Source organism: Pseudophryne corroboree, assembly GCF_028390025.1.
Source record: "Pseudophryne corroboree isolate aPseCor3 chromosome 11 unlocalized genomic scaffold, aPseCor3.hap2 SUPER_11_unloc_2, whole genome shotgun sequence".
Taxonomy (NCBI): Eukaryota; Metazoa; Chordata; class Amphibia; order Anura; family Myobatrachidae; genus Pseudophryne; species Pseudophryne corroboree.
The window spans coordinates 167,887-189,259 of NW_026967478.1; the positions used below are offsets into that span (position 1 = coordinate 167,887).

Genomic DNA, 21,373 nt, shown 5'->3' on the forward strand with positions numbered 1-21,373 from the left:
CAAGGATGCAGTGGCGTTAATGTTTCCTGGTGTCAACTTGTATTATTTCAGTAGACATTGAAATGAGGATGCATCTTGCTGCCTTTCCAATGAAGCAAGTTTAATTTAGTAATAGGTGAAAAAAAATCCTTACAAAGGTGTTAATCAGAGACTTGGCTTTGTGGACACTTTTCAGAGAACAAATTTGTTAGCATAAAAATAAAGCCAGAAAATAAAGAGCTGTTTAATCACTCAATTGGATTTTTCTGCCAGCATATTTTTTTTCTCTGCAACCCACTGCTAAATTGTGCTTCATAGCTGTTTTTATAAAATCACTGAATCAAATCTAACTCTGATTACATCAGAGAAGGCCAGGTACCCTACACCATAACAGGGGGTTTGAAATTTTGACTTGTCTACTTAAAGATCACCAAAATCTGATCACAAGGTTAATTACGTCCCTGGGTGGGATTGAACCACCAACCTTTTGGTTAATAGCCAAACACACTAACCGATTGCGCCACAGAGACACTTTGCAAAAAGTACATACTGACAAAGGCTAATAAGCATACATCTAGAACGTTTCCTAGAAAAACATTAAAAAATCAATAATCTGGAGAGTTTTTGTAAGATGTTTCTTCCATCAACCAACGAATAAACACATTGGTACTTTCCCATGATGAGTGAGTGCTTCAGGATCTCTTGCACTTACATGTGCAGCAGAGTACTGCAATGGAAGCATGCTGGACCCATAACCCAGAGGTAGGCAGATTGAAACTATCCTTTGCTATATGCATTTTTTTTGTTAATTTAAGTAATCAAAACTGGGATTGATATTTTTGCTCTTTTATTTTTACTTAAAGTACAATAACTTTTACCATTTTAATTTGTTTTAATAGTATATTGACAGTATAGTTTTCTTTCAAAAATCCACTTAATTTTCTTTACCCTATTATTAAAATGGTAATTGACAAAAAAAACTACATTGTCACCAGAAGAGCAATACAAAATGTACAAGTGATATATTAAAATCATCTTTCCAGCTTGAATTTCAATGATGCATTGGGGCAACAATTTTGTGAGAAACATCTTCACCCTTAAATAAAGATTTTCGTAATTTCTTACCTGTGTGCTAATTAGATATCACCTTGTTTTCACATTAAACAGACTTCCACATGAGAAAGCAGCAAGGATGCAGTGGCGTTAATGTTTCCTGGTGTCAACCTGTATTATTTCAGTAGACATTGAAATGAGGATGCATCTTGCTGCCTTTCCAATGAAGCAAGTTTAATTTAGTAATAGGTGAAAAACCATCCCTACAAAGGTGTTAATCAGAGACTTGGCTTTGTGGACACTTTTCAGAGAACAAATTTGTTAGCATAAAAATAAAGCCAGAAAATGAAGAGCTGTTTAATCACGCAATTTGATTTTTTTGCCAGCATATTTCTTTTTCTCTGCAACCCACTGCTAAATTGTGCTTCCTATATGTTTTTATAAAATCACTGAATCAAATCTAACTCTGATTACATCAGAGAAGGCCAGGTACCCTACACCATAACAGGGGGTATGAAATTTGACTTGTCTACTTAAAGATCACCGAAATCTGATAACAAGGTCAATTAGGTCCCTGGGTGGGATTGAACCACCAACCTTTTGGTTAATAGCCATACATACTAACTGATTGCGCCACAGAGACACTTTGCAAAAGTTCATACTGAAAAAGGCTAATAAGCATTCATCTAAAACGTTTCCTAGAAAAACTTTAAAAAGTCAATAATCTGGAGAGTTTTTGTAAGATGTTTCTTCCATCAACCAACGAAGAAACACATTGGTACTTTCCCATGATGAGTGAGTGCTTCAGGATCTCTTGCACTTACATGTGCAGCAGAGTACTGCAATGGAAGCATGCTGGGCCCATAACCCAGAGGTAGGCAGATTGAAACTATCCTCTGCTATATGCATTTTTTTTTGTTAATTAAAGTAATCCAAAACTGGGATTGATATTTTGGCTCTTTTATTTTTACTTAAAGTACAATAACTTTTACCATTTTAATTTGTTTTAATAGTATATTGACAGTATTGTTTTCTTTCAAAAATCCACTTCATTTTCTTTACCCTATTATTAAAATGGTAATTGACAAAAACAAACTACATTGTCACCAGAAGAGCAATACAAAATGTACAAGTGATATATTAAAATCATCTTTCCAGCTTGAATTTCAATGATGCATTGGGGCAACGATTTTGTGAGAAACATCTTCACCCTTAAATAAAGATTTTCTTAATTCCTTACCTGTGTGCTAATTAGATATCACCTTGTTTTCATATTAAACAGACTTCCACATGAGAAAGCAGCAAGGATGCAGTGGCGTTAATGTTTCCTGGTGTCAACCTGTATTATTTCAGTAGACATTGAAATGAGGATGCATCTTGCTGCCTTTCCAATGAAGCAAGTTTAATTTAGTAATAGGTGAAAAACCATCCTTACAAAGGTGTTAATCAGAGACTTGGCTTTGTGGACACTTTTCAGAGAACAAATTTGTTAGCATAAAAATAAAGCCAGAAAATAAAGAGCTGTTTAATCACTCAATTGGATTTTTCTGCCAGCATATTTTTTTTCTCTGCAACCCACTGCTAAATTGTGCTTCCTAGCTGTTTTTATAAAATCACTGAATCAAATCTAACTCTAATTACATCAGAGAAGGCCAAGTACCCTACACCATAACAGGGGGTTTGAAATTTTGACTTGTCTACTTAAAGATCACCAAAATCTGATAACAAGGTCAATTAGGTCCCTGGGTGGGATTGAACCACCAACCTTTTGGTTAATAGCCGTACATACTAACTGATTGCGCCACAGAGACACTTTGCAAAAGTCCATACTGACAAAGGCTAATAAGCATTCATCTAAAACGTTTCCTAGCAAAACTTTAAAAAGTCAATAAACTGGAGAGTTTTTGTAAGATGTTTCTTCCATCAACCAACGAAGAAACACATTGGTACTTTCCCATGATGAGTGAGTGCTTCAGGATCTCTTGCACTTACATGTGCAGCAGAGTACTGCAATGGAAGCATGCTGGGCCCATAACCCAGAGGTAGGCAGATTGAAACTATCCTCTGCTATATGCATTTTTTTTGTTAATTAAAGTAATCCAAAACTGGGATTGATATTTTGTCTCTTTTATTTTTACTTAAAGTACAATAACGTTTACCATTTTAATTTGTTTTAATAGTATATTGACAGTATTGTTTTCTTTCAAAAATCCACTTCATTTTCTTTACCCTATTATTAAAATGGTAATTGACAAAAACAAACTACATTGTCACCAGAAGAGCAATACAAAATGTACAAGTGATATATTAAATTCATCTTTCCAGCTTGAATTTCAATGATGCATTGGGTCAACAATTTTGTGAGAAACATCTTCACCCTTAAATAAAGATTTTCTTAATTCCTTACCTGTGTGCTAATTAGATATCACCTTGTTTTCACATTAAACAGACTTCCACATGAGAAAGCAGCAAGGATGCAGTGGCGTTAATGTTTCCTGGTGTCAACTTGTATTATTTCAGTAGACATTGAAATGAGGATGCATCTTGCTGCCTTTCCAATGAAGCAAGTTTAATTTAGTAATAGGTGAAAAACCATCCTTACAAAGGTGTTAATCAGAGACTTGGCTTTGTGGACACTTTTCAGAGAACAAATTTGTTAGCATAAAAATAAAGCCAGAAAATGAAGAGCTGTTTAATCACTCAATTGGATTTTTCTGCCAGCATATTTTTTTTCTCTGCAACCCACTGCTAAATTGTGCTTCCTAGCTGTTTTTTATAAAATCACTGAATCAAATCTAACTCTGATTACATCAGAGAAGGCCTGGTACCCTACACAATAAGAGGGGGTTTGAAATTTTGACTTGTCTACTTAAATATCACCAAAATCTGATCACAAGGTCAATTACGTCCCTGGGTGGGATTGAACCACCAACCTTTTGGTTAATAGCCGAACACACTAACCGATTGCGCCACAGAGACACTTTGCAAACAGTACATACTGACAAAGGCTAATAAGCATACATCTAGAACGTTTCCTAGAAAAACATTAAAAAATCAATAATCTGGAGAGTTTTTGTAAGATGTTTCTTCCATCAACCAATGAATAAACACATTGGTACTTTCCCATGATGAGTGAGTGCTTCAGGATCTCTTGCACTTACATGTGCAGCAGAGTACTGCAATGGAAGCATGCTGGACCCATAACCCAGAGGTAGGCAGATTGAAACTATCCTTTGCTATATGCATTTTTTTTTGTTAATTTAAGTAATCAAAACTGGGATTGATATTTTTGCTCTTTTATTTTTACTTAAAGTACAATAACTTTTACCATTTTAATTTGTTTTAATAGTATATTGACAGTATACTTTTCTTTCAAAAATCCACTTAATTTTCTTTACCCTATTATTAAAATGGTAATTGACAAAAAAAACTACATTGTCACCAGAAGAGCAATACAAAATGTACAAGTGATATATTAAAATCATCTTTCCAGCTTGAATTTCAATGATGCATTGGGGCAACAATTTTGTGAGAAACATCTTCACCCTTAAATAAAGATTTTTGTAATTTCTTACCTGTGTGCTAATTAGATATCACCTTGTTTTCACATTAAACAGACTTCCACATGAGAAAGCAGCAAGGATGCAGTGGTGTTAATGTTTCCTGGTGTCAACCTGTATTATTTCAGTAGACATTGAAATGAGGATGCATCTTGCTTCCTTTCCAATGAAGCAAGTTTAATTTAGTAATAGGTGAAAAACCATCCCTACAAAGGTGTTAATCAGAGACTTGGCTTTGTGGACACTTTTCAGAGAACAAATTTGTTAGCATAAAAATAAAGCCAGAAAATGAAGAGCTGTTTAATCACGCAATTTGATTTTTTTGCCAGCATATTTCTTTTTCTCTGCAACCCACTGCTAAATAGTGCTTCCTACATGTTTTTATAAAATCACTGAATCAAATCTAACTCTGATTACATCAGAGAAGGCCAGGTACCCTACACCATAACAGGGGGTATGAAATTTGACTTGTCTACTTAAAGATCACCTAAATCTGATAACAAGGTCGATTAGGTCCCTGGGTGGGATTGAACCACCAACCTTTTGGTTAATAGCCGTACATACTAACTGATTGCGCCACATAGACCCTTTTACTTGCCTTATAGAGCAGCTCTGGAGCTGTTACAGTGCCCGGCTGCTGCAAGAAATCAGCTTGAATGCTTAAGCGGCTAGGGCATAGCCAACATGAGCCCCACACCGAAGGAGGGTGGAGGTGTTTAATGCGAACTAGGGGTCATCCAAGCGCCGCAAAAGGCCGCCATGCCCTGCACGCCCCTTTTCTCTTTTCATATGCAGACGAGGGTTGATGTGATGACATCACCATATGCAAATCCATCTGCTGCAGGCCTTCCCCCAGGAATGCTTGCACTAGTTGTTGCATTTGGTTTGTTGTTTGGGGGTGCTTCAGTATTAGGCAGCCTTCTGCCCTCCCATGTTCATCTGAAAATATGTGTTCTCCCTGCAGTTGTTGTCCCCAGATGAGAGTTCCCTTGTGCTGCCTCAGTTGGATCTCCTTCACTTGACAGGGGGGTACCCGAGCAGCAACCCTCCCCAGCTCTAGCCCAACTCCTACTTACCTGCCAGGTGAGATACTATGATCATGAAGGTGCTTCTCCCAGGGCAAGGCTCACCCATTGCACTCTGGGTGTGCTGCTCCTGCGATTTCCCCAAATGTGGGAAACTTGACTGCATAATTTGTGTTTCCCCTGGTCGGCTCTCGTATAATTCAGATCTCTTTGTCTCAGGTCTCTCTCCAGCCTAGTTTGCTGTCTGTTTCCACTTCTCTTTTCTTGAGCCGCTCCCTTCTATGCCCTTGCGCACTATCCTGACTTCTCCCGTCTGCTTACTTTGTGCTTTCCAATGCACAATGCAAACTACAGGTAGTACTGCAGGGCCCACACCCTTTTACTTGCCTTACAGAGCAGCTCTGGGGCTGTTACAGTGCCCAGCTGCTGCAAGAAATCAGCTTGAATGCTTCAGGGGCTGGGGCATAGCCAACATGAGCCCCACACCGAAGGAGGGTGGAGGTGTTTAATGTGAACTAGGGGTCATCCAAGCGCCGCAAAAGGCCGCCATGCCCTGCACGCCCCTTTTCTCTTTTCATATGCAGACGAGGGTTGAAGCCAACTTTGACCCACTGCTTGGATGGCATTACCATATGCAAATCAATCTGCTGCAGGCCTTCCCCCAGGAATGCTTGTACTAGTTGTTGCATTTGGTTTGTTGTTTGGGGGTGCTTCAGTATTAGGCAGCCTTCTGCCCTCCCATGTTCATCTGAAAATATGTGTTCTCCCTGCAGTTGTTGTCCCCAGATGAGAGTTCCCTTGTGCTGCCTCAGTTGAATCTCCTTTACTTGACAGAGATGTGCCTGAGCAGCGGCCCTCCCCAGCCCTATCTCAAATCATACTTATTTTGCATAGGAGATACCATGGTCATGAAGATTGTTCTCCCAGGGTGAGGTTCATTCATTGCATTCTGGGTATGCTCACCCCTGTGATTTCCCCAAATGTGGGAAACTCGACTGCATTATTTGTGGTAGTGGGGGACTGTGTTTGTGCTTTCCTCTGGTCAGCTCTGGTAAAAGTCAGATTTCTTTGTCTCAGATCTTCCTCTAACCTTGTTCTTCTTTCGAGAGTTCCCTTGTGCTGCCTCAGTTGGATCTCCTTCACTTGACAGGGGGGTGCACGAGCAGCGACCCTCCCCAGCTCTAGCCCAACTCCTATTTACCTGCCAGGTGAGATACTATGATCAGGAAGGTGCTTCTCCCAGGGCAAGGCTCACCCATTGCACTCTGGGTGTGCTGCTCCTGCGATTTCCCCAAATGTGGGACACTTGACTGCATAATTTGTGTTTCCTCTGGTCGGCTCTCATATAATTCAGATCTCTTTGTCTCAGGTCTTTCTCCAGCCTAGTTTGCTGTCTGTTTCCACTTCTCTTTTCTTGAGCCGCTCCCTTCTATGCAGTTGCGCACTATCCTGACCTCTCCCGTCTGCTTACTTTGTGCCTTCCAACGCACAATGCATACTACAGGTAGTGCTGCAGGGCCCACACCCTTTTACATGCTTTACAGAGCAACTCTGGAGCTGTTACAGTTCCCAGCTGCTGCAAGAAATCATCTTGAATGCTTCAGGGGCTGGGGCATAGCCAACATGAGCCCCACACCGAAGGAGGGGTCATCCAAGCGCCACAAAAGGACACCATGCCCTGCACATCCCTTTTTTCTTTTCATATGCAGACGAGGGTTGAAGCCAACTTTGACCCACTGCTTGGATGACATCACCATATACAAATCCATCTGCTGCAGGCCTTCCCCCAGGAATGCTTGCACTAGTTGTTGCATTTGGTTTGTTGTTTGGGGGTGCTTCAGTATTAGGCAGCCTTCTGCCCTCCCATGTTCGTCTGAAAATATGTGTTCTCCCTGCAGTTGTTGTCCCCAGATGAGAGTTCCCTTGTGCTGCCTCAGTTGAATCTCCTTTACTTGACAGAGATGTGCTTGAGCAGCGGCCCTCCCCAGCCCTATCCCAAATCATACTTATTTTGCATAGGAGATACCATGGTCATGAAGATTGTTCTCCCAGGGTGAGGTTCATTCATTGCATTCTGGGTATGCTGACCCCTGTGATTTCCCCAAATGTGGGAAACTCGACTGCATTATTTGTGGTAGTGGGGGACTGTGTTTGTGCTTTCTTCTGGTCAACTCTGGTAAAAATCAGATTTCTTTGTCTCAGATCTTCCTCTAGCCTTGTTCCTCTTTCGAGAGTTCCCTTGTGCTGCCTCAGTTGGATCTCCTTCACTTGACAGGGGGGTACCCGAGCAGCGACCCTCCCCAGCTCTAGCCCAACTCCTACTTACCTGCCAGGTGAGATACTATGATCATGTAGGTGCTTCTCCCAGGGCAAGGCTCACCCATTGCACTCTGGGTGTGCTGCCCCTGTGATTTCCCCAAATGTGGGAAACTTGACTGCATAATTTGTGTTTCCCCTGGTCGTCTCTCGTATAATTCAGATCTCTTTGTCTCAGGTCTCTCTCCAGCCTAGTTTGCTGTCTGTTTCCACTTCTCTTTTCTTGAGCCGCTCCCTTCTATGCCCTTGCGCACTATCCTGACTTCTCCCGTCTGCTTACTTTGTGCCTTCCAACACACAATGCAAACTACAGGTAGTGCTGCAGGGCCCACACCCTTTTACTTGCCTCACAGAGCAGCTCTGGAGCTGTTACAGTACCCAGCTGCTGCAAGAAATCAGCTTGAATGCTTCAGGGGCTGGGGCATTGCCAACATGAGCCCCACACCGAAGGAGGGTGGGGGTGTTTAATGCGAACTAAGGGTCACCCAAGCGCCGCAAAAGGCCGCCATGCCCTGCACGCCCATTTTCTCTTTTCATATGCAGACGAGGGTTGAAGCCAACTTTGACCCACTGCTTGGATGGCATTACCATATGCAAATCAATCTGCTGCAGGCCTTCCCCCAGGAATGCTTGCACTAGTTGTTGCATTTGGTTTGTTGTTTGGGGGTGCTTCAGTATTAGGCAGCCTTCTGCCCTCCCATGTTCATCTGAAAATATGTGTTCTCCCTGCAGTTGTTGTCCCCAGATGAGAGTTCCCTTGTGCTGCCTCAGTTGAATCTCCTTTACTTGACAGAGATGTGCCTGAGCAGCGGCCCTCCCCAGCCCTATCCCAAATCATACTTATTTTGCATAGGAGATACCATGGTCATGAAGATTGTTCTCCCAGGGTGAGGTTCATTCATTGCATTCTGGGTATGCTGACCCCTGTGATTTCCCCAAATGTGGGAAACTCGACTGCATTATTTGTGGTAGTGGGGGACTGTGTTTGTGCTTTCCTCTGCTCAGCTCTGGTAAAAGTCAGATTTCTTTGTCTCAGATCTTCCTCTAGCCTTGTTCTTCTTTCGAGAGTTCCCTTGTGCTGCCTCAGTTGGATCTCCTTCACTTGACAGGGGGGTGCCCGAGCAGTGACCCTCCCCAGCTCTAGCCCAACTCCTACTTACCTGCCAGGTGAGATACTATGATCATGTAGGTGCTTCTCCCAGGGCAAGGCTCACCCATTGCACTCTGGGTGTGCTGCTCCTGCGATTTCCCCAAATGTGGGAAACTTGACTGCATAATTTGTGTTTCCTCTGGTCGGCTCTCGTATAATTCAGATCTCTTTGTCTCAGGTCTTTCTCCAGCCTAGTTTGCTGTCTGTTTCCACTTCTCTTTTCTTGAGCCGCTCCCTTCTATGCCCTTGCGCACTATCCTGACCTCTCCCGTCTGCTTACTTTGTGCCTTCCAACGCACAATGCATACTACAGGTAGTGCTGCAGGGCCCACACCCTTTTACATGCTTTACAGAACAGCTCTGGAGCTGTTACAGTGCCCAGCTGCTGCAATAAATCATCTTGAATGCTTCAGGGGCTGGGGCATAGCCAACATGAGCCCCACACCGAAGGAGGGTGGGGGTGTTTAATGCGAATTAGGGGTCATGCAAGCGCCGCAAAAGGCCGCCATGCCCTGCACATCCCTTTTTTCTTTTCATATGCAGACGAGGGTTGAAGCCAACTTTGACCCACTGCTTGGATGACATCACCATATGCAAATCCATCTGCTGCAGGCCTTCCCCCAGGAATGCTTGTACTAGTTGTTGCATTTGGTTTGTTGTTTGGGGGTGCTTCAGTATTAGGCAGCCTTCTGCCCTCCCATGTTCATCTGAAAATATGTGTTCTCCCTGCAGTTGTTGTCCCAAGATGAGAGTTCCCTTGTGCTGCCTCAGTTGAATCGCCTTTACTTGACAGAGATGTGCCTGAGCAGCGGCCCTCCCCAGCCCTATCCCAAATCATACTTATTTTGCATAGGAGATATCATGGTCATGAAGATTGTTCTCCCAGGGTGAGGTTCATTCATTGCATTCTGGGTATGATGACCCCTGTGATTTCCCCAAATGTGGGAAACTCGACTGCATTATTTGTGGTAGAGGGGGACTGTGTTTGTGCTTTCCTCTGGTCAGCTCTGGCAAAAGTCAGATTTCTTTGTCTCAGATCTTCCTCTAGCCTTGTTCTTCTTTCGAGAGTTCCCTTGTGCTGCCTCAGTTGGATCTCCTTCACTTGACAGGGGGGTGCCCGAGCAGCGACCCTCCCCAGCTCTAGCTCAACTCCTACTTACCTGCCAGGTGAGATACTATGATCAGGAAGGTGCTTCTCCCAGGGCAAGGCTCACCCATTGCACTCTGGGTGTGCTGCTCCTGCGATTTCCCCAAATGTGGGACACTTGACTGCATAATTTGTGTTTCCTCTGGTCGGCTCTCGTATAATTCAGATCTCTTTGTCTCAGGTCTCTCTCCAGCCTAGTTTGCTGTCTGTTTCCACTTCTCTTTTCTTGAACCGCTCCCTTCTATGCCCTTGCGCACTATCCTGACTTCTCCCGTCTGCTTACTTTGTGCCTTCCAACGCACAATGCGAACTACAGGTAGTGCTGCAGGGCCCACACCCTTTTAGTTGCCTTACAGAGCAGCTCTGGAGCTGTTACAGTGCCCAGCTGCTGCAAGAAATCAGCTTGAATGCTTCAGGTGCTGGGGCATAGCCAACATGAGCCCCACACCGAAGGAGGGTGGAGGTGTTTAATGCGAATTAGGGGTCATGCAAGCGCCGCAAAAGGCCGCCATGCCCTGCACATCCCTTTTTTCTTTTCATATGCAGACGAGGGTTGAAGCCAACTTTGACCCACTGCTTGGATGACATCACCATATGCAAATCCATCTGCTGCAGGCCTTCCCCCAGGAATGCTTGCACTAGTTATTGCATTTGGTTTGTTGTTTGGGGGTGCTTCAGTATTAGGCAGCCTTCTGCCCTCCGATGTTCATCTGAAAATATGTGTTCTCCCTGCAGTTGTTGTCCCCAGATGAGAGTTCCCTTGTGCTGCCTCAGTTGAATCGCCTTTACTTGACAGAGATGTGCCTGAGCAGCGGCCCTCCCCAGCCCTATCCCAAATCATACTTATTTTGCATAGGAGATATCATGGTCATGAAGATTGTTCTCCCAGGGTGAGGTTCATTCATTGCATTCTGGGTATGATGACCCCTGTGATTTCCCCAAATGTGGGAAACTCGACTGCATTATTTGTGGTAGTGGGGGACTGTGTTTGTGCTTTCCTCTGGTCAGCTCTGGTAAAAGTCAGATTTCTTTGTCTCAGATCTTCCTCTAGCCTTGTTCTTCTTTCGAGAGTTCCCTTGTGCTGCCTCAGTTGGATCTCCTTCACTTGACAGGGGGGTGCCCAAGCAGCGACCCTCCCCAGCTCTAGCCCAACTCCTACTTACCTGCCAGGTGAGATACTATGATCATGTAGGTGCTTCTCCCAGGGCAAGGCTCACCTATTGCACTCTGGGTGTGCTGCCCCTTTGATTTCCCCAAATGTGGGAAACTTGACTGCATAATTTGTGTTTCCCCTGGTCGGCTCTCATATAATTCAGATCTCTTTGTCTCAGGTCTCTCTCCAGCCTAGTTTGCTGTCTGTTTCCACTTCTCTTTTCTTGAGCCGCTCCCTTCTATGCCCTTGCGCACTATCCTGACTTCTCCCGTCTGCTTACTTTGTGCCTTCCAACGCACAATGCGAACTACAGGTAGTGCTGCAGGGCCCACACCCTTTTACTTGCCTTACAGAGCAGCTCTGGAGCTGTTACAGTGCCCAGCTGCTGCAAGAAATCAGCTTGAATGCTTCAGGGGCTGGGGCATAGCCAACATGAGCCCCACACCGAATGAGGGTGGAGGTGTTTAATGCGAACTAGGGGTCATCCAAGCGCCGCAAAAGGCCGCCATGCCCTGCACGCCCCTTTTCTCTTTTCATATGCAGATGAGGGTTGAAGCCAACTTTGACCCACTGCTTGGATGACATCACCCTATACAAATCCATCTGCTGCAGGCCTTCCCCCAGGAATGCTTGTACTAGTTGTTGCATTTGGTTTGTTGTTTGGGGGTGCTTCAGTATTAGGCAGCCTTCTGCCCTCCCATGTTCATCTGAAAATATGTGTTCTCCCTGCAGTTGTTGTCCCCAGATGAGAGTTCCCTTGTGCTGCCTCAGTTGAATCTCCTTTACTTGACAGAGATGTGCCTGAGCAGCGGCCCTCCCCAGCCCTATCCCAAATCATACTTATTTTGCATAGGAGATACCATGGTCATGAAGATTGTTCTCCCAGGGTGAGGTTCATTCATTGCATTCTGGGTATGCTGACCCCTGTGATTTCCCCAAATGTGGGAAACTCGACTGCATTATTTGTGGTAGAGGGGGACTGTGTTTGTGCTTTCCTCTGGTCAGCTCTGGTAAAAGTCAGATTTCTTTGTCTTAGATCTTCCTCTAGCCTTGTTCCTCTTTCAAGAGTTCCCTTGTGCTGCCTCAGTTGGATCTCCTTCACTTGACAGGGGGGTGCCCGAGCAGCGACCCTCCCCAGCTCTAGCCCAACTCCTACTTACCTGCCAGGTGAGATACTATGATCATGAAGGTGCTACTCCCAGGGCAAGGCTCACCCATTGCACTCTGGGTGTGCTGCTCCTGCAATTTCCCCAAATGTGGGACACTTGACTGCATAATTTGTGTTTCCCCTGGTCGGCTCTCGTATAATTCAGATCTCTTTGTCTCAGGTCTCTCTCCAACCTAGTTTGCTGTCTGTTTCCACTTCTCTTTTCTTGAGCCGCTCCCTTCTATGCCCTTGCGCACTATCCTGACTTCTCCCGTCTGCTTACTTTGTGCCTTCCAATGCACAATGCAAACTACAGGTAGTGCTGCAGGGCCCACACCCTTTTACTTGCCTTACAGAGCAGCTCTTGAGCTGTTACAGTGCCCAGCTGCTGCAAGAAATCAGCTTGAATGCTTCAGGGGCTGGGGCATAGCCAACATGAGCCCCACACCGAAGGAGGGTGGAGGTGTTTAATGCAAACTAGGGGTCATCCAAGCGCCGCAAAAGGCCGCCATGCCCTGCACGCCCCTTTTCTCTTTTTTGATATGCAGACGAGGGTTGAAGCCAACTTTGACCCACTGCTTGGATGGCATTACCATATGCAAATCAATCTGCTGCAGGCCTTCCCCCAGGAATGCTTGCACTAGTTGTTGCATTTGGTTTGTTGTTTGGGGGTGCTTCAGTATTAGGCAGCCTTCTGCCCTCCCATGTTCATCTGAAAATATGTGTTCTCCCTGCAGTTGTTGTCCCCAGATGAGAGTTCCCTTGTGCTGCCTCAGTTGAATCTCCTTTACTTGACAGAGATGTGCCTGAGCAGCGGCCCTCCCCAGCCCTATCCCAAATCATACTTATTTTGCATAGGAGATACCATGGTCATGAAGATTGTTCTCCCAGGGTGAGGTTCATTCATTGCATTCTGGGTATGCTGACCCCTGTGATTTCCCCAAATGTGGGAAACTCGACTGCATTATTTGTGGTAGTGGGGGACTGTGTTTGTGCTTTCCTCTGGTCAGCTCTGGTAAAAGTCAGATTTCTTTGTCTCAGATCTTCCTCTAGCCTTGTTCTTCTTTCGAGAGTTCCCTTGTGCTGCCTCAGTTGGATCTCCTTCACTTGACAGGGGGGTGCACGAGCAGCGACCCTCCCCAGCTCTAGCCCAACTCCTATTTACCTGCCAGGTGAGATACTATGATCAGGAAGGTGCTTCTCCCAGGGCAAGGCTCACCCATTGCACTCTGGGTGTGCTGCTCCTGCGATTTCCCCAAATGTGGGACACTTGACTGCATAATTTGTGTTTCCTCTGGTCGGCTCTCATATAATTCAGATCTCTTTGTCTCAGGTCTTTCTCCAGCCTAGTTTGCTGTCTGTTTCCACTTCTCTTTTCTTGAGCCGCTCCCTTCTATGCCCTTGCGCACTATCCTGACCTCTCCCGTCTGCTTACTTTGTGCCTTCCAACGCACAATGCATACTACAGGTAGTGCTGCAGGGCCCACACCCTTTTACATGCTTTACAGAGCAGCTCTGGAGCTGCTACAGTGCCCAGCTGCTGCAAGAAATCATCTTGAATGCTTCAGGGGCTGGGGCATAGCCAACATGAGCCCCACACCGAAGGAGGGTGGAGATGTTTAATGCGAATTAGGGGTCATCCAAGCGCCACAAAAGGACGCCATGCCCGGCACATCCCTTTTTTCTTTTCATATGCAGACGAGGGTTGAAGCCAACTTTGACCCACTGCTTGGATGACATCACCATATGCAAATCCATCTGCTGCAGGCCTTCCCCCAGGAATGCTTGCACTAGTTGTTGCATTTGGTTTGTTGTTTGGGGGTGCTTCAGTATTAGGCAGCCTTCTGCCCTCCCATGTTCATCTGAAAATATGTGTTCTCCCTGCAGTTGTTGTCCCCAGATGAGAGTTCCCTTGTGCTGCCTCAGTTGAATCTCCTTTACTTGACAGAGATGTGCCTGAGCAGCGGCCCTCCCCAGCCCTATCCCAAATCATACTTATTTTGCATAGGAGATACCATGGTCATGAAGATTGTTCTCCCAGGGTGAGGTTCATTCATTGCATTCTGGGTATGCTGACCCCTGTGATTTCCCCAAATGTGGGAAACTCAACTGCATTATTTGTGGTAGTGGGGGACTGTGTTTGTGCTTTCTTCTGGTCAACTCTGGTAAAAATCAGATTTCTTTGTCTCAGATCTTCCTCTAGCCTTGTTCCTCTTTCGAGAGTTCCCTTGTGCAGCCTCAGTTGGATCTCCTTCACTTGACAGGGGGGTACCCGAGCAGCGACCCTTCGCAGCTCTAGCCCAACTCCTACTTACCTGCCAGGTGAGATACTATGATCATGTAGGTGCTTCTCCCAGGGCAAGGCTCACCCATTGCACTCTGGGTGTGCTGCCCCTGTGATTTCCCCAAATGTGGGAAACTTGACTGCATAATTTGTGTTTCCTCTGGTCGGCTCTCGTATAATTCAGATCTCTTTGTCTCAGGTCTCTCTCCAGCCTAGTTTGCTGTCTGTTTCCACTTCTCTTTTCTTGAGCCGCTCCCTTCTATGCCCTTGCGCACTATCCTGACTTCTCCCGTCTGCTTACTTTGTGCCTTCCAACACACAATGCAAACTACAGGTAGTGCTGCAGGGCCCACACCCTTTTACTTGCCTCACAGAGCAGCTCTGGAGCTGTTACAGTGCCCAGCTGCTGCAAGAAATCAGCTTGAATGCTTCAGGGGCTGGGGCATTGCCAACATGAGCCCCACACCGAAGGAGGGTGGGGGTGTTTAATGCGAACTAAGGGTCACCCAAGCGCCGCAAAAGGCCGCCATGCCCTGCACGCCCCTTTTCTCTTTTCATATGCAGACGAGGGTTGAAGCCAACTTTGACCCACTGCTTGGATGGCATTACCATATGCAAATCAATCTGCTGCAGGCCTTCCCCCAGGAATGCTTGCACTAGTTGTTGCATTTGGTTTGTTGTTTGGGGGTGCTTCAGTATTAGGCAGCCTTCTGCCCTCCCATGTTCATCTGAAAATATGTGTTCTCCCTGCAGTTGTTGTCCCCAGATGAGAGTTCCCTTGTGCTGCCTCAGTTGAATCTCCTTTACTTGACAGAGATGTGCCTGAGCAGCGGCCCTCCCCAGCCCTATCCCAAATCATACTTATTTTGCATAGGAGATACCATGGTCATGAAGATTGTTCTCCCAGGGTGAGGTTCATTCATTGCATTCTGGGTATGCTGACCCCTGTGATTTCCCCAAATGTGGGAAACTCGACTGCATTATTTGTGGTAGTGGGGGACTGTGTTTGTGCTTTCCTCTGCTCAGCTCTGGTAAAAGTCAGATTTCTTTGTCTCAGATCTTCCTCTAGCCTTGTTCTTCTTTCGAGAGTTCCCTTGTGCTGCCTCAGTTGGATCTCCTTCACTTGACAGGGGGGTGCCCGAGCAGCGACCCTCCCTAGCTCTAGCCCAACTCCTACTTACCTGCCAGGTGAGATACTATGATCAGGAAGGTGCTTCTCCCAGGGAAAGGCTCACCCATTGCACTCTGGGTGTGCTGCTCCTGCGATTTCCCCAAATGTGGGAAACTTGACTGCATAATTTGTGTTTCCTCTGGTCGGCTCTCGTATAATTCAGATCTCTTTGTCTCAGGTCTTTCTCCAGCCTAGTTTGCTGTCTGTTTCCACTTCTCTTTTCTTGAGCCGCTCCCTTCTATGCCCTTGCGCACTATCCTGACCTCTCCCGTCTGCTTACTTTGTGCCTTCCAACGCACAGTGCATACTACAGGTAGTGCTGCAGGGCCCACACCCTTTTACATGCTTTACAGAACAGCTCTGGAGCTGTTACAGTGCCCAGCTGCTGCAAGAAATCATCTTGAATGCTTCAGGGGCTGGGGCATAGCCAACATGAGCCCCACACCGAAGGAGGGTGGAGATGTTTAATGCGAATTAAGGGTCATCCAAGCGCCACAAAAGGATGCCATGCCCTGCACATCCCTTTTTTCTTTTCATATGCAGACGAGGGTTGAAGCCAACTTTGACCCACTGCTTGGATGACATCACCATATGCAAATCCATCTGCTGCAGGCCTTCCCCCAGGAATGCTTGTACTAGTTGTTGCATTTGGTTTGTTGTTTGGGGGTGCTTCAGTATTAGGCAGCCTTCTGCCCTCCCATGTTCATCTGAAAATATGTGTTCTACCTGCAGTTGTTGTCCCCAGATGAGAGTTCCCTTGTGCTGCCTCAGTTGAATCTCCTTTACTTGACAGAGATGTGCCTGAGCAGCGGCCCTCCCCAGCCCTATCCCAAATCATACTTATTTTGCATAGGAGATACCATGGTCATGAAGATTGTTCTCCCAGGGTGAGGTTCATTCATTGCATTCTGGGTATGCTGACCCCTGTGATTTCCCCAAATGTGGGAAACTCGACTGCATTATTTGTGGTAGTGGGGGACTGTGTTTGTGCTTTCCTCTGGTCAGCTCTGGTAAAAGCCAGATTTCTGTGTCTCAGATCTTCCTCTAGCCTTGTTCTTCTTTCGAGAGTTCTCTTGTGCTGCCTCAGTTGGATCTCCTTCACTTGACAGGGGGTTGCCCGAGCAGCGACCCTCCCTAGCTCTTGCCCAACTCCTACTTACCTGCCAGGTGAGATACTATGATCATGAAGGTGCTTCTCCCAGGGCAAGGCTCACCCATTGCACTCTGTGTGTGCTGCTCCAGCGATTTCCCCAAATGTGGGAAACTCGACTGCATAATTTGTGTTTCCCCTGGTCGGCTCTCGTATAATTCAGATCTCTTTGTCTCAGGTCTTTCTCCAGCCTAGTTTGCTGTCTGTTTCCACTTCTCTTTTCTTGAGCCGCTCCCTTCTATGCCCTTGCGCACTATCCTGACTTCTCCCGTCTGCTTACTTTGTGCCTTCCAACGCACAATGCGAACTACAGGTAGTGCTGCAGGGCCCACACCCTTTTAGTTGCCTTACAGAGCAGCTCTGGAGCTGTTACAGTGCCCAGCTGCTGCAAGAAATCAGCTTGAATGTTCTTCGTTGATTGATGGAAGAAACATCTTACAAAAACTCTCCAGATTATTGACTTTTTAAAGTTTTTCTAGGAAACGTTCTAGATGAATGCTTATTAGCGTTTGTCAGAATGTACGTTTGCAAAGTGTCACTGTGGCGCAATCAGTTAGTGTGTTCGGTTATTATCCAAAAGGTTGGTGGTTCAATCCCATCCAGGGACGTAATTTACCTTGTTATCAGATTTTGGTGATCTTTAAGTAGACAAGTCAAAATTTCAAACCCCCTCTTGTGGTGTAGGGTACCTGGCCTTCTCTGATGTATTCAGAGTTAGATTTGATTAAGTGATTTTATAAAAAAAACAGCTAGGAAGCACAATTTAGCAGTGGGTTGCAGAGAAAAAGAAATATGCTGGCAAAAAAATCCAATTGAGTGATTAAACAGCTCTTCATTTTCTGGCTTTATTTTTATGCTAACAAATTTGTTCTCTGAAAAGTGTCCACAAAGCCAAGTATCTGATTAACACCTTTGTAGGGATGGTTTTTCACCTATTACTAAATTAAACTTGCTTCATTGGAAAGGCAGCAAGATGCATCGTCATTTCAATATCTACTGAAATAATACAGGTTGACACCAGGAAACATTAACGCCACTGCATCCTTGCTGCTTTCTCATGTGGAAGTCTGTTTAATGTGAAAACAAGGTGATATCTAATTAGCACACAGGTAAGGAATTAAGAAAATCTTTATTTAAGGGTGAAGATGTTTCTCACAAAATCGTTGCCCCAATGCATCATTGAAATTCAAGCTGGAAAGATGATTTTAATATATCACTTGTACATTTTGTATTGCTCTTCTGGTGACAATGTAGTTTGTTTTTGTCAATTACCATTTTAATAATAGGGTAAAGAAAATTAAGTGGATTTTTGAAAGAAAACAATACTGTCAATATACTATTAAACAAATTAAAATGGTAAAAGTTATTGTACTTTAAGTAAAAATAAAAGAGCTAAAATATCAATCCCAATTTTGGATTACTTTAATTAAAAAAAAATGCATATAGCAGAGGATAGTTTCAATCTGCCTACCTCTGGGTTATCGGCCCAGCATGCTTCCATTGCAGTACTCTGCTGCACATGTAAGTGCAAGAGATCCTGAAGCACTCACTCATCATGGGAAAGTACCAATGTGTTTCTTCGTTGGTTGATGGAAGAAACATCTTACAAAAACTCTCCAGATTATTGACTTTTTAAAGTTTTTCTAGGAAACGTTCTAGATGAATGCTTATTAGCCTTTGTCAGTATGAACTTTTTGCAAAGTGTCTCTGTGGCGCAATCGGTTAGTGTGTTCAGCTATTAACCAAAAGGTAGGTGGTTCAATCCCACCCAGGGATGTAATTGACCTTGTGATCAGATTTTGGTGATATTTAAGTAGACAAGTCAAAATTTCAAACCCCCTGTTATGGTGTGGGTACCTGGCCCTCTCTGATGTAATCAGAGTTAGATTTGATTCAGTGATTTTATAAAAACAGATAGGAAGCACAATTTAGCAGTGGGTTGCAGAGAAAAAGAAATATGCTGGCAAAAAAATCCAATTGAGTGATTAAACAGCTCTTCATTTTCTGGCTTTATTTTTATGCTAACAAATTTGTTCTCTGAAAAGTGTCCACAAAGCCAAGTCTCTGTTTAACACCTTTGTAGGGATGGTTTTTCACCTATTACTAAATTAAACTTGCTTCATTGGAAAGGCAGCAAGATGCATCGTCATTTCAATATCTACTGAAATAATACAGGTTGACACCAGGAAACATTAACGCCACTGCATCCTTGCTGCTTTCTCATGTGGAAGTCTGTTTAATGTGAAAACAAGGTGATATCTAATTAGCACACAGGTAAGGAATTAAGAAAATCATTATTTAAGGGTGAAGATGTTTCTCACAAAATCGTTGCCCCAATGCATCATTGAAATTCAAGCTGGAAAGATGATTTTAATATATCACTTGTACATTTTGTATTGCTCTTCTGGTGACAATGTAGTTTGTTTTTGTCAATTACCATTTTAATAATAGGGTAAAGAAAATTAAGTGGATTTTTGAAAGAAAACAATACTGTCAATATACTATTAAACAAATTAAAATGGTAAAAGTTATTGTACTTTAAGTAAAAATAAAAGAGCTAAAATATCAATCCCAATTTTGGATTACTTTAATTACAAAAAAATGCATATAGCAGAGGATAGTTTCAATCTGCCTACCTCTGGGTTATCGGCCCAGCATGCTTCCATTGCTGTACTCTGCTGCACATGTAAGTGCAAGAGATCCTGAAGCACTCACTCATCATGGGAAAGTACCAATGTGTTTCTTCGTTGGTTGATGGAAGAAACATCTTACAAAAACTCTCCAGATTATTGACTTTTTAAAGTTTTTCTAGGAAACGTTCTAGATGAATGCTTATTAGCCTTTGTCAGTATGACCTTTTTGCAAAGTGTCTCTGTGGCGCAATCGGTTAGTGTGTTCAGCTATTAACCAAAAGGTAGGTGGTTCAATCCCACCCAGGGATGTAATTGACCTTGTGATCAGATTTTGGTGATATTTAAGTAGACAAGTCAAAATTTCAAACCCCCTGTTATGGTGTGGGTACCTGGCCTTCTCTGATGTAATCAGAGTTAGATTTGATTCAGTGATTTTATAAAAACAGATAGGAAGCACAATTTAGCAGTGGGTTGCAGAGAAAAAGAAATATGCTGGCAAAAAAATCCAATTGAGTGATTAAACAGCTCTTCATTTCTGGCTTTATTTTTATGCTAACAAATTTGTTCTCTGAAAAGTGTCCACAAAGCCAAGTCTCTGTTTAACACCTTTGTAGGGATGGTTTTTCACATATTACTAAATTAAACTTGCTTCATTGGAAAGGCAGCAAGATGCATCCTCATTTCAATGTCTACTGAAATAATACAAGTTGACACCAGGAAACATTAACGCCACTGCATCCTTGCTGCTTTCTCATGTGGAAGTCTGTTTAATGTGAAAACAAGGTGATATCTAATTAGCACACAAGCAAGGAATTAAGAAAATCTTTATTTAAGGGTGAAGATGTTTCTCACAAAATCGTTGCCCCAATGCATCATTGAAATTCAAGCTGGAAAGATGATTTTAATGTATCACTTGTACATTTTGTATTGCTCTTCTGGTGACAATGTAGTTTGTTTTTGTCAATTACCATTTTAATAATAGGGTAAAGAAATTAAGTGGATTTTTGAAAGAAAACAATACTGTCAATATACTATTAAAACAAATTAATTGGTAAAAGTTATTGTACTTTAAGTAAAAATAAAAGAGGCAAAATATCAATCCCAGTTTTGGATTACTTTAATTAACAAAAAAAAATGCATATAGCAGAGGATAGTTTCAATCTGCCTACCTCTGGGTTATGGGCCCAGCATGCTTCCATTGCTGTACTCTGCTGCACATGTAAGTGCAAGAGATCCTGAAGCACTCACTCATCATGGGAAAGTACCAATGTGTTTCTTCGTTGGTTGATGGAAGAAACATCTTACAAAAACTCTCCAGATTATTGACTTTTTAAAGTTTTTCTAGGAAACGTTTTAGATGAATGCTTATTAGCCTTTGTCAGTATTTACTTCTGCAAAGTGTCTCTGTGGCGCAATCAGTTAGTGTGTACGGCTACTAACCAAAAGGTTGGTAATTCAATCACACCCAGGGACGTAATTGACCTTGTGATCAGATTTTGGTGATCTTTAAGTAGACAAGTCAAAATTTCAAACCCCCTGTTATGGTGTAGGGTACCTGGCCTTCTCTGATGTAATCAGAGTTAGATTTGATTCAGTGATTTTATA

The 21,373-nt window shown here is 43.9% G+C and overlaps 21 non-coding genes and 1 pseudogene across 21 annotated transcripts; 21 read left to right on the top strand and 1 right to left on the bottom strand.

The window, feature by feature from the left end:
* Positions 1–435: 435 nt before the first annotated feature.
* TRNAN-AUU (transfer RNA asparagine (anticodon AUU)) lies at positions 436–509 on the bottom strand. Its single transcript has one exon. It is a non-coding gene; the product is annotated as a tRNA-Asn (tRNA).
* Positions 510–5,660: 5,151 nt separating this feature from the next.
* Positions 5,661–5,823, top strand: LOC134982066 (U1 spliceosomal RNA). Its single transcript, XR_010190900.1, has one exon. It is a non-coding gene; the product is annotated as a U1 spliceosomal RNA (small nuclear RNA).
* Positions 5,824–6,494: 671 nt separating this feature from the next.
* On the top strand, positions 6,495–6,658 carry LOC134982122 (U1 spliceosomal RNA). Its single transcript, XR_010190946.1, has one exon. It is a non-coding gene; the product is annotated as a U1 spliceosomal RNA (small nuclear RNA).
* Positions 6,659–6,810: 152 nt separating this feature from the next.
* LOC134982090 (U1 spliceosomal RNA) lies at positions 6,811–6,973 on the top strand. The gene has a single exon (XR_010190921.1). It is a non-coding gene; the product is annotated as a U1 spliceosomal RNA (small nuclear RNA).
* Positions 6,974–7,619: 646 nt separating this feature from the next.
* On the top strand, positions 7,620–7,783 carry LOC134982125 (U1 spliceosomal RNA). The gene has a single exon (XR_010190949.1). It is a non-coding gene; the product is annotated as a U1 spliceosomal RNA (small nuclear RNA).
* Positions 7,784–7,935: 152 nt separating this feature from the next.
* LOC134982093 (U1 spliceosomal RNA) lies at positions 7,936–8,098 on the top strand. Its single transcript, XR_010190924.1, has one exon. It is a non-coding gene; the product is annotated as a U1 spliceosomal RNA (small nuclear RNA).
* Positions 8,099–8,769: 671 nt separating this feature from the next.
* On the top strand, positions 8,770–8,933 carry LOC134982104 (U1 spliceosomal RNA). The gene has a single exon (XR_010190930.1). It is a non-coding gene; the product is annotated as a U1 spliceosomal RNA (small nuclear RNA).
* Positions 8,934–9,085: 152 nt separating this feature from the next.
* Positions 9,086–9,248, top strand: LOC134982074 (U1 spliceosomal RNA). The gene has a single exon (XR_010190907.1). It is a non-coding gene; the product is annotated as a U1 spliceosomal RNA (small nuclear RNA).
* A 671-nt stretch (positions 9,249–9,919) lies between these two features.
* Positions 9,920–10,083, top strand: LOC134982056 (U1 spliceosomal RNA). Its single transcript, XR_010190891.1, has one exon. It is a non-coding gene; the product is annotated as a U1 spliceosomal RNA (small nuclear RNA).
* Positions 10,084–10,235: 152 nt separating this feature from the next.
* LOC134982069 (U1 spliceosomal RNA) lies at positions 10,236–10,398 on the top strand. Its single transcript, XR_010190903.1, has one exon. It is a non-coding gene; the product is annotated as a U1 spliceosomal RNA (small nuclear RNA).
* Positions 10,399–11,069: 671 nt separating this feature from the next.
* On the top strand, positions 11,070–11,233 carry LOC134982054 (U1 spliceosomal RNA). The gene has a single exon (XR_010190889.1). It is a non-coding gene; the product is annotated as a U1 spliceosomal RNA (small nuclear RNA).
* Positions 11,234–11,385: 152 nt separating this feature from the next.
* Positions 11,386–11,527, top strand: LOC134982100 (U1 spliceosomal RNA; annotated as a pseudogene).
* Positions 11,528–12,219: 692 nt separating this feature from the next.
* LOC134982116 (U1 spliceosomal RNA) lies at positions 12,220–12,383 on the top strand. The gene has a single exon (XR_010190941.1). It is a non-coding gene; the product is annotated as a U1 spliceosomal RNA (small nuclear RNA).
* A 152-nt stretch (positions 12,384–12,535) lies between these two features.
* On the top strand, positions 12,536–12,698 carry LOC134982083 (U1 spliceosomal RNA). The gene has a single exon (XR_010190915.1). It is a non-coding gene; the product is annotated as a U1 spliceosomal RNA (small nuclear RNA).
* Positions 12,699–13,371: 673 nt separating this feature from the next.
* Positions 13,372–13,535, top strand: LOC134982105 (U1 spliceosomal RNA). Its single transcript, XR_010190931.1, has one exon. It is a non-coding gene; the product is annotated as a U1 spliceosomal RNA (small nuclear RNA).
* Positions 13,536–13,687: 152 nt separating this feature from the next.
* Positions 13,688–13,850, top strand: LOC134982091 (U1 spliceosomal RNA). The gene has a single exon (XR_010190922.1). It is a non-coding gene; the product is annotated as a U1 spliceosomal RNA (small nuclear RNA).
* A 671-nt stretch (positions 13,851–14,521) lies between these two features.
* On the top strand, positions 14,522–14,685 carry LOC134982120 (U1 spliceosomal RNA). The gene has a single exon (XR_010190944.1). It is a non-coding gene; the product is annotated as a U1 spliceosomal RNA (small nuclear RNA).
* Positions 14,686–14,837: 152 nt separating this feature from the next.
* Positions 14,838–15,000, top strand: LOC134982079 (U1 spliceosomal RNA). The gene has a single exon (XR_010190911.1). It is a non-coding gene; the product is annotated as a U1 spliceosomal RNA (small nuclear RNA).
* Positions 15,001–15,671: 671 nt separating this feature from the next.
* On the top strand, positions 15,672–15,835 carry LOC134982107 (U1 spliceosomal RNA). The gene has a single exon (XR_010190932.1). It is a non-coding gene; the product is annotated as a U1 spliceosomal RNA (small nuclear RNA).
* A 152-nt stretch (positions 15,836–15,987) lies between these two features.
* On the top strand, positions 15,988–16,150 carry LOC134982064 (U1 spliceosomal RNA). Its single transcript, XR_010190898.1, has one exon. It is a non-coding gene; the product is annotated as a U1 spliceosomal RNA (small nuclear RNA).
* Positions 16,151–16,821: 671 nt separating this feature from the next.
* Positions 16,822–16,985, top strand: LOC134982108 (U1 spliceosomal RNA). Its single transcript, XR_010190933.1, has one exon. It is a non-coding gene; the product is annotated as a U1 spliceosomal RNA (small nuclear RNA).
* A 152-nt stretch (positions 16,986–17,137) lies between these two features.
* Positions 17,138–17,300, top strand: LOC134982087 (U1 spliceosomal RNA). Its single transcript, XR_010190918.1, has one exon. It is a non-coding gene; the product is annotated as a U1 spliceosomal RNA (small nuclear RNA).
* The last annotated feature ends 4,073 nt before the right edge of the window (positions 17,301–21,373 follow it).